Genomic DNA, 11,834 nt, shown 5'->3' on the forward strand with positions numbered 1-11,834 from the left:
AGCGTTTAAGTGAAAAGCGCTTTTACAAGCACGCTTTTTTAAACGTACGTTTTAACTTTAAAGAGATAAGCACCTTTTCCATTTCAACGATTAACAACTACAAAAGTTAAACAGCTTATGTTTTTGAACGCTTTTAAACGCCAATGGACAAAATGTTAATTTAGTAATGTTATGTCAATTAAAAATATAACTCGTTTTTTTACAAAAAAACCTACTTATCATAAAACATTTAGTGGTCTACTCTTGCGTTTCGCTATCAACTCAACGTTGCAAGCTTTTTTTTACTTTTTTTAAATAATCGTTTTCTAAATGATTTTGTTAGCTTCAAACTAAAAAGCTTTTTTAAACGTTTAAAAAAATAAGCAGTTTTTCCCATCTCTACCTATAAGCCTATAGACACGTTTGTCGATTGAGTCCAAGGTGGACAGCAGTATTCCATACATGACCGGCTTGTGCTTGGTATAGCTGAAGCAACTGACCCGGTGTAAAGTAATGTCTCACCTTGGAAAGGATGCCAAGCTTCACGGCTGCAATTTTGGCCATGGATTCAATATATCTGCCGAAGTTGAGATTGGACGACAGGTCCATTCCAAGTAGCTGGAGACAGTCGGCTATCGGTATGGATATATCACGAAAAGTCGGAGGCAGACGAAAGTGTCTCCGTTTTGTGAAGAACAGACACGCCTGCGTTTTGGTAGCATTAAATTTTACAAGGTTGGCATCGCCCCAATCGAAGACTGCCTGAGTGTCAAATTGAAACGACTAACCGTGGCCTCTCGACAAGACTGGATTTCTTCTCCACTGACCCTTGCATTGGTCAAGTACCTGTCCACAACTGTCATCAGCATACGCAAAGGCACCTGGAATTAACATGTCATTGATATGCAGCAGAAAAAGAGTTGCGGACAGTACGGAACCCTGAGGAACTCCGGCGGCATCTATCGCCCAATATTCAGAAGAGTAGCCTTCTAAGACCACTCGAATCGAACGTTCACTCAAGAAATCCGAAATCCAATGGTAAAGGTCAGTGGGAAGTCCAAAAGAGCGAAACTTGCTTAAAAGACTTGCGTGCCAGACCCTGTCAAAAGCTTTAGAAATGTCTAAAGATACTGCAACGGCTTCGCCATGTCTTTCCATAGTCTCGCTCCATAGATGAGAGCTGTACACAAGAAGATCCCCAGTAAATCGCCCTCGTCGGAATCCGTTCTGGCGATTACAGAGGAGATCGTTGTATTCAAGGTACGCCAGGAGGCGGTTATCAAGTACACGTTCCGTAATCTTGCAGAGTATGGAAGTGACTGAGATAGTTCGAAAGTTGACAGGGTCTGCTCTGCTTCCTTTTTTGGGAACAAGTTACACGTTTGCAAGCTTCCACGAACTGAGAACTACACGAGTCAAGTGATAGGCAAAACAAGTGTGTGAAAACAAGAGACAACTCTGGCGCACAGTTACACAGGACTATTGCTGGAATACCATCTGGCCCGCTAGCTTTAATCACGCCTAGACTTCGCAGAGTTCTGAGTACCTCTTTTTGGTGCATGCGAACTGGCGCCATACTGCAGCCAGTGTGAGATAAAGAGGGTGATCGGTTCCTTGCGGCATCCAGACGCGAATTTTCTGCAAAGAGTGAGGCAAAAAGATTCGCCTTCTCTTCCGCATTATGAGCCAGCGAGCCATCCGGTCTCAGCATAGATGGTAAAGAAGGACGGCTAAACTTTGTTTCAACCGCTTTGGCTAGGGACCAAAAAGGCTTGCTGCCTGCTGGAAAAGAAGCAAGTTAGGTCCCTATGCAGCGCACATGGGCGAACTTTGCCCTGCGTAATGTTTGTTTTGCACTTCTTGGCGGCCTTATTAAAAGTTTTCTTCAGATTTTGAGCACTCGGAGCTTTGCCCGTCGAGCAGCTGCCCAAGCTGGGAACGCGACTGTTTTTGTGCTTAAGCACGGCTACAGTCAGCACTAAACCATGGACGAGCTTGGGGTCCATTGGGTACATTAGAGTATGATATATAATACTCCATACCTCAACGCAAGACCTAGATTACAGCATCAGCACAGCTCGACGAGTCTCTTGAAGAAAAGCAAGCCTGTCACGGATATGAAGCAAAGAAATGGCGCATTTCGTCGCAATCTACTAACCTGTATCGACACACCCGTCTCATACCACTAGAACCCTGACCGGGTAGGGAGTATACACGGATACAGCTTTCATCAGACACTGATCGGAAGTATCTAATGGGGCATCCACAACCACAGAGTATCGGTTTGGATCAGTTGTTAGCAAAAGGTCTAAGCAATTAGCCGTATGTGACTCAACATCTGGGATCCTAGTGGCGCCACTGACGAGCTGGGAGAGGCCTAGCGTTAACGCAAGTTTACGCGTCTCTTTTCCGGCGTGATCGGTCATCTGGTATGGGTACAACCATTCTTGATGGCGAGCATTAAAGTCCCCCACAATGACAAGTTGCGCCGCCGGGTATCTATGCTGAGCCTCATCGGACATCTCACTCAGATGTTGGAACAACTTGGTCGTCTCCTGATTGTCAAATCAATTGTCATATTCGGCGGCTCCTATAATCGTCTAATTTGAAGGCGCCCTTAGCTTCCGAAGCACTTTCTTCTTATACAGTTTCCTTGTTAATTACTAGTGGAATCTTACCTATATCCTTACATTCCTGTAATTGTTCGATGCTGTCGTCAAACATTCGTTTCAGCAGTACACAGACCTTTTGGTAAGCTTGAACGTTGTCTGCAAATAAATAGAAAATGTATTTATAAATATTTTGCCCAATACGTTTCTCTAGTACTCCGTCATCCGGTCAGTGCCGCAAGGTGTAAATATAATAATAAATCGAATATTGAAGAAGTGGCCAAACGGGTATAACAGCACTATAGATTTCTACAACGAATCGGCTATTATTAGTGCCGTGATGAAGTGGCTAGCAACCGACGTAAACAACATTTTGTAGCAAATTGACGACTTACGTTGGCTCAACGGTTTATACTGTGGACGCTAGACGGAGAAGATGAGGAGGTCCAGGGTTCGATTCCCGGTAGGACCAAATGTTGGGTTTTCTTGTAAAAGAGTTCGTCCAAGGAACACTGCCGCCTTACCTAGTTTTGCTGCCAAGCAGTGATCTGAAAGAAAGAAAGAAAATAATATTTATTTGTTCTCATTTCTTATAATTAGTAATATAATGTAAATCACCACTCAGCATTTGTCGAGTTGTGCAAGCAAAACAACCCAACGCTGATATTCTGTAGTGGCCAAGACATAGACTAATATAATATAATACTGGAGCCACTGGGCCAAGGTACGGAGCGGACGTCACTAACAATCAAGAACGAAAGATAACATAAATTTAAACATCAAAATGACAAAATCGCTTGACAAAGAAAAATATATTATAATAATAATTTATATATGTACTTATGATAGTATGAAACAATACTAAATCGTGAAATATATGACTATTAGTAATAATAAAGTAAGTTATAAAATTTATATTGTAAAATAAATAAAATCTGTATCTATTTCTCTTGTTAACGATTATTTATCAATCTTTATTATTGTCACTTGTATAATTAAATTGAGCACAAGTACTTTTTCAACTTATAATTTACAAAACGTGCATTCCCAAACTTACTGCTATTTAGGTGTTACAGACGGCCGAGACGCGCCTGGCCGGTCAGAGCAAATATGAGTAGAATTACGTAAATAATTCAGGGGTTCTGATTGGCCGCTCGGCGTCCGCGGCGTATTGATAGGGCCGGTACGGCGTAGAAGACGCTGCATATCTCGTATATTATAAGAGAATGTTAATTCGATTTCATTGATATTTGTGACTTGTTAAATTACGGAACTAAGTCAGATTGACATAGATCACGATTGTTAGAATAACGTATTCAATCATGAATAGAGGTGTATGCAGTCCGCTTAAGTATAAGAAACTTCAATAAACGGAAGATTACGAGTTTCATTGAAGTCTGGTCCGTTTTGAGACGGATTCAGCCGGGATCCAACATTAGTTATGACATTTATTTTGCCTATCTAATAAATACAGTTTAAATTTACGTACGAACGTGATAATTGTGGCACAGTTTCCAATCGGAGGAGGTATATTGTTCCAACATTTCGTTGCAGAATGACGAAAACTACCACGAAATGCTGCTGTACTTTATCTAGAGCAAACCTGACGAGAAGACAATCTAATTGTCGCGTTGCGAAAACGTGATTTCTCAAAGAGACACGACGTATTTTTATTTTGGATTATACCGGAAAGCAGTTTGCATAAAATTGGTTTTGTTAAGGTAAGGTTAAACATGTGTTCGGAGTGGAATTGAGAAACAAAACAGTGCGCAAGCGTTTTGGACACTTTTGGAATAAATTTAGTTTTCGCCTGCAAGCATTGTCCTATTACATATGTCCGCATAGTTGAGTTTAGTACAAAACTTTTAACTGTATAAACAATTTGTATATAGTATCTACTTACTACATACTGTTCGAATTTTAATTTGGCGTCCGTCACGATTCCCAGGTTACGCACCTCACATACTTGCACTATGCAAACTCCCCCAATTGCCAGCCCTGGATTTTGGTCGTTCATTTTACGTACCCGTGCTTTCAAACCCAGCACAAGGAATTTCGATTTCATTAAGCTTAAGTACGGCTACAGAAGCTTCACTTGTCCAGAATTGTACGGTACATTATATATGTTGATGGTAAAAATTAAATCAGCATTTAAACCTATTCGGCCTTCTTAAATAAAAGCATGCAAATACAATAATCAAATAATACACTGATAGATTAAGACTAAATGTAATAATATCAGTACAGAGTAGTACAAAAACCGACCTCAAAAGTAAGTGGAATTACATATAATTACCAAGTTTTATTGAAATCGATTAACCGGAATCGATTATACGGGACTTGGCACAGAAGATAATAAAAATCGGCTCTCACTACTCAAAGTATATTGAGAGAGAAAAACGCCTCGAATTGGAGAATAGCAAAATCAACCATTAAAATAATGGCTCCTTATAATAAAATTTAGGCGCTATTTACAAAAATGAATCTTCATGCGTGAACAGCCATCCTTAGAGGTGGATGTTTTTCTTTAAAATTAAATGGGAACACTATGGAGGTACCCTCTTTCCAATAAAAAAAAATCATGAAAATCGGTACACAAATACAGGAGTTATCGCGTAACATACATACAAAAAAAACCACCCGGTCGAATTGAGAACCTCCTCCTTTTTTAAGTCGGTTAAAAAACAATAATTAGAGAATAAATTAATAAATTAAAGTTAAAATTAAATTTAATACGAGATGTCATAATCGTGTATGTCATGATTTAACGTAAATAATAATAATTGTAAAGCTTGCTAATCCGTCAGATGAGACACGTAAAAGAGTAACTATTTTGTATATTTATAAGATATAAAATAGAGTATAATTTCTAACTACGCGATAACCCATTCCTTGTAAAAATGTGATCATTGCTCTCAGTGATAATTTTAGTCAATCGAAAGCGAAAATAATAAACCAGCGATTTTTCTAAATTATACAACATATACCTATCGTAACAATACACATACAGTCGACACTTAATCCTACTTTAGATTACATTGACAATTTTGACAATGCATACAAGTTGTCCATGAAGTAAATTATGCAAGATAAAAGTTATTATTTTATAATAATAGAAGTTAAATACAATTTAAATATGGCTAGGTGTAACATAATACTTAGTCGCGTTGACAACACCATTTCCTACTTTAAAAAATCGTGTGAAGTTCATCAAAAATGTTTGCATCAATTAATTTCCTTATATTTCATCAACTGAGTAGAACAAATAATCAAAGAGGCACCTGCGCAATTCCTTTTTGAAACTAGTCAATGGAAGAAGCTTAAAGCGATCTGTTATAAGACTAAAAATTTTTCCACACATAGTTTTGTTTTGGGTATTGTACGCACATCAAGCTTGACATTTTGTACCTCGGACCGTTCTTATCGTAAACGGCACTTTATTGGGGTTCCTTAGGCTTCAGGCAGTTACGACCTTCGCTGTTATGAATTTTGATAGACTTTGTTTCACAAATATACCAACTTCGAGTATGTACAGGCATGGGAGGGGCAATACTCTTAACGTTTTGAAAGGCGGACGACATGAGACATACGGCGCTACATTACAGACGGCCCGTATACATAACTTTTGACCAATAAAAACCTTCCCCGAGTATCGTATCTGAGTACAGATTCAACATTACGTAAAATAGGCTGTCAAAGCCGTACATTTATTCGCCAATTTGGACAATTTGTAGAAAGCTAACGCAAACCTATTTATTTTAGTACACACTTTATTAATTTGAACTTCCAATACATCTTTTGGTCTACAATGAATCCTAGAAATGTCGCATTGATATTGTTTCGCAAAACTTGTCCGTTATAATCTTTTATTAATCTTTATTAAAATTCATTACATTAGTCTTAGTTAAATTAATTTAAAGATTATGGTTTTTTAGTTATTCAATTAGTGATGTCAATGTTTTCCTTAATTCGTTTTTATGCTCTTCCGATGTTGATTTTATTGGAGAAGTGACCAACCACTGAAATATTATCCGCAAAAAGAATTGTTTCGTGTTCCATGCTATCACATACATTATTAATATATAATAGGAACAGCAGGGGACCAAGTACCTACTTTGGGGAATTCCGTAATGATTACTTTTAAAGTCAGATTTGTATATTTCGGTATAATTCTTTGTGTTTAGTTGGATTATTTCTACACACAGTAACCTATTTGTTGGATAAGATTTTAGCCAGGCTTGTGCCGGTCCTCGAACTCCGTTATGCTCTAATTTAGTCTATAATAGGTCGTGTGAAACGAAATCAAAAGCCCTAGACATGTCCAAAAATAACCCCGTTGTGTACAGTTTTTTATTTACATTTTGTAAAATCTCGTCAACTATGTGAAACACTACATGTGCTGTTGATTTGTTTTTCTGAAACCCATGCTGATTATCTTGTATAATTTTGAATCGATTAAAGTAAGATAATAGCTGGTTGTACGTGACCTTTTTAAATATTTTTGAAAACACTGGAATCAAAGTGATAGGTCTATAGTTAGTAATGTCTGTAGTGTCTTCCTTTTTGTGTAACAGTCTTACGATTGAGAGTTTTAATTTCTCTGGAAAAGTTCTAGTTTCTAAGGAGAGATTCACTAGAAAGGCAAGTACTCCGCCTATCTGATCTTTACACGCCTTAATAACTTTAGTACATATAGAGTCATAACCTTCAGATGATAGCAAACATTCTTGCTGTTTACGACGAATTTTTATTTGCCATTCTCTTAGAACAATGAATACACTTTTGAGTCATTTATTGTAATTCTGGTACATATGTCGATCGTTGTTTGTTTTGTGTGTGTAATAGTTAAAACGAAGTTTTCTATTTATAGTGCAGCATTTTTTTGAGGCCTCTTGTTAACCAACGTGATTTTAATGTTGATATTAATTTAACTTTTATTAATGGAAAGCAGAGTTTGTATAGGAGGCAGAATAATAATAATTATTATTTTTACCAGCAAAAACCACCAGAATGAAGACCAGCAATAACATCTGAAAAAATAAAACTAAAATTGTAAAATGGAAGGGTGAAGAAAGGCGCCTGACTCTCCAAATGCAATTTCGGCTTTTATTCACGTAGGTGTACGATTGACATAAGATACGTAATGACACTTATCCTCGATGTCAATTCACCGTCTCACGAGGTGGAAGCCGCAGCCGGTGGTCAATGATAATGAACGACGAATCTATGCGCTTTCATCCAAGTATCCCAACTAAGATAGAAGTACTAGAATATATAGGCCCTGAGATTCGATACAAAGCATTTTTTTTCTGAAGAACATTTTGCAGTTGAACGCTGATGGCCTTGACTGCACCACTGGATGAATGAGCGAGCTGAAGGCTCTTAATCTGCTAATCTAAAAAGTAAGTAGCGGGCCTGAGGGGTACAATCTCAACTTATTATGAAGGGGTTACTATGCTTGTTAAGAAGGTTGGATCGTGTGGTGGCAGCTTTTGCAGATACTAACTTGGAGCTGAGCGCCGATAATAGAGCGCAGTGTCGTCAGCAAAGAGGGCGAGATTTACAGACTGATACTTCGGAATGTCGCTATTGTACAGGGAGAATAGGAGCGGCGAGAGGGCAGAACCTTGTGGGACTCCGGCTCTTATGGGGATTAGGGGAGTAGAGTGCGCCTTCAACTCGATAGAGGAAAGAGCGATTCGACAAGAAGTCTCGAATCATGTGCACGTGGCGATCACGTAATACGAGATTTTGTCGAAACAAAATATTTCTTTAGAAGCTGTACAATCAATTCTTCGATGTGGCTAAGGCCTTCCGATCTTAGCCACATCGAAGAAGAGGGCGCCGGTGGGCATAAAACAGGGGCGATCGAAATATTCGGAGATATGCTCCACTATACGGCGTAATTGAACACTTCCAACACCATCTAGCAGCAAGGCAAGGTTACTAAATTGTTTCGTGTTAAAATATTTCTTGGGGTGTGGCGTTACAAAATTGAAATACTTGAAAATTACTAAGCTTTGGAGACAAAATAAAACTTACCCTATGTTCCATTGTTAACAATTTTCACCTATTATATAATCTACTACTAAGCTACGGGTATACTGGAACCGGGGAAACAATTGCCTTTCCTTATATATACTCGTATAAGATTGTTGCATATGCGTAATGATGTTGTTTCTGCAAATGTTATTATTAACAGGATACTTTTAAAAATATCCGATAACTATTTGTGTTTAACATTAACTAAAGTTCTGTGGTCTGGTTTGTTATTTATTAGTATAAATTTTAAATACTTTTTTGTCGTTATTAATATGGCTGAGGTAGTTATCCGATTTGGGAAATATACAACATTTTTAAGTGGACTCTGATCTTCCAAGAAACAGAAATCTAACAGAGAGACGGTCGAAATACAACAACGCTATAAGTATCTTTTTTCCACTACATCGGCAAGTATGCTTTGCATTTTTAACAATTGTGTGATCTTGTACTCGTAATAGAGCCTCCATAATATATACTACCTACGAACAGTAGCGAGCAACCGCTTCGAGTTTCGCCCTCCGCTGGACCTCGGGCTACAGCGTTGCTACTTTTGACTTTACTTTAAAAAATTATAGTAGGTCTTTAATGGAGGCCATATTTGAAAATTTCAAATATAAAAAAAACTATCTTGAATGTTAATTATTATCAGGCAATCCTAGAAATCTTTTCGTGCCAATTTTCATCCCGAGCAAAGCAAGTATTTTCGACTGCCTATTACATCGAAAAAACGGCGCAAACAAAATTATTTTGAAGTAGACGTAACGATTTTAAATCGTATTAAATAAAATTTCTATCTGCTGCCAAAAAACGTTTGTATAGCGGGCATATTGAAAAATGGCGAAAAATTGATCTTGATCACAAATTTTACAATTTACCCACATATATAAATAAAACCACATGCCAATTTTTAAAAGAATCAGAGCATTTTTTTCTGCCGCCAAAGAACGCTTGTATAGCGGCCATATTTGAAAATGTCTAAAAACAATTTTGACCAAATTTTTTATCCCGCACTCCTAGTGGTGTGGAGGCCCCACATGCCAATTATCAGCAGAATCAGAGCAATCTTTTTCGGTAGTCATTTTAATGAAAATAAGGAATGGCGAAAAATCTTTTGACCTCAAATTATGATTAAGGACTCCTAAAGACCTCCGCATGTCAATTTTCAGCTGGATCGAAGCAAGTTGTACTTCGGTCGCCATTTACAATTCGCCATCTTGAATTTTTTTCTACACAGGCCACTGTTACTGCCCATGACATTCCTTCCAGCACCTCCTACCTATCTCTAATAGAATCCGTGATAAGAGACTTTGAAATTTGTATGGAGGCCATCTTATTTATTTGAATTTCGAAATTTTTTTTCATCCGACGGAAATTGGCCGGGATTTTCATACCTCATATAAATGTACAAATATCCTCTCCATATGTTTTTGCAGACCGCTGATCACTTTCATATTTTCCACATTTAGGTCATTTCATATTTGATTCTTTGCTTTGATACCTATCCGCATACAACGGTATATACTTATATATTTTCCACCTTACCGGGAAGTAGGTAAGCATTCTATTTCTGTCAGTGAGTAAGAACCTTAGCTTTACACTACATAATAAATAATAAAGATAAGGGTAAAAATAACTTCATATTTTCCTTTTCAATAATTTAATTATATCCAAAACTAATTTATCAGGCGCTATCTTACATGTTTGGCTTAGTTTTCATATTGCTTCTTATTAAGTCGATATTTGTTCCCTTTCGGTTATCTTGTTAGAAAGTATTTAAAATTGTACTTAAAATTGAAGTAAAATATGAAACTATTTTTCCGGATTTAAATCGCGTATATTTGTTTTTTCAAACAAACTGTCCGACGTTTCGGGCCCTTTACAGGTCCCATGGTCACGGTAGAATGGGACCTGTATAGGGCCCGAAACGTCGGTTTGTATGAAAAAACAAATATACGTAATTTAAATACGGAAAAACAGTTTCATTTCCTATGTGTAACAATCGCGAAAACCTAAGAACACGATATCTTAGCAAATACACGGTAAAATATTACCGGTATTTTTACCATAACTGTCACGCTTTTGACAACATTTGTCCAAAAATAGTCACACTACAGACTATTATCAGAGGTTTCTTTTTAAATGCAACTGTGATCTGTGTTATAAATTCAATAGGTAAAATTAAATGTAAAAAATATGTATTTTTTCCCTAAAACTTTAGTTATATTCTAAACAAGATTGTATATTATATTATTAACAAATTAACCACAATACCAAACGAAACCATGAAAGGCATATCTAAGTTGGTATATTTTTGTTTGTGCTAATTTTTTTTAGATTTATTTGTTTATATACGTATTTATACTCAAGCTACATGGACCCATAATTATATACTTTATGGACTATATTCCGTCAAACCATTTATTTAACTTTTGACGTCTCGTATTCTAATCAATAAGTGATGTCCTAATGCGTTTCTGATTCTATTTTTTATAATAATCGATTTTATTTATGATGGTTTTCATCGTGAATGTGAGCGGTACGACATGTCGACGACAGCTGTTCCTGGTTAAAAACAATTTTCAAAAAAGAAGATATTGCTTCATTAGGATCGTGATATTGCGTTTGACAATTTGTGTACTATGTTAATGATACAGTGATAATTCCCGTTCATATGGAGAAGAATCTGACGATTCAATAAAAATTTATTACAATTATTTATAACTATTTAATTTATTAGACAGATATCAAAGTTTGTCGACTTGAATAATCTTCGTTACATAGTCTGTTGACCTGATAAATATCTATGATTGTATATAAATAATTACGGAACTTCGGAGGCATGCACATGTCAAAAGTTAAATAAATTGTCGGACGGAGTGTAACATTCATAATAATATAAAACACTATTAATTTAAACGTATGGACTGCTACGTCAGACGCAACGTGACACCTACGATGATTGAAGAATGGTCACCAAACTTATTAACGCGGAATCGTCTTGATGCGATCGTGTTTAACTATAGGTACCTGTCGCATTACTAAGTTGATTTGTCGTTGACGCGACCGTTTGCCAGCCATCGCGCACATTGTTTTTAAACCAGGAACAGCTGTCGTCGACATGTCGTACCCCTCATGGAAGTCTGGCATAAGGTCATTGCTCCATTAGATGCAGAAAAATATAGCCCACATTATCGACTAATATTG

The 11,834-nt window shown here is 37.1% G+C and overlaps 1 long non-coding RNA gene across 1 annotated transcript; it reads right to left on the reverse strand.

The window, feature by feature from the left end:
- Window positions 1-2,718: 2,718 nt before the first annotated feature.
- LOC113232379 lies at window positions 2,719-8,700 on the reverse strand. The gene is made up of 4 exons (XR_003310619.1): window positions 8,631-8,700; window positions 7,582-7,618; window positions 3,113-3,136; window positions 2,719-2,747 (listed from the first exon to the last, which is right to left on the reverse strand). It is a non-coding gene; the product is annotated as an uncharacterized LOC113232379 (long non-coding RNA).
- Window positions 8,701-11,834: the final 3,134 nt, after the last annotated feature.

Source organism: Hyposmocoma kahamanoa, unplaced genomic scaffold (assembly GCF_003589595.1).
Source record: "Hyposmocoma kahamanoa isolate Upper Pololo Valley unplaced genomic scaffold, ASM358959v1 76, whole genome shotgun sequence".
Lineage (NCBI taxonomy): Eukaryota > Metazoa > Arthropoda > Insecta > Lepidoptera > Cosmopterigidae > Hyposmocoma > Hyposmocoma kahamanoa.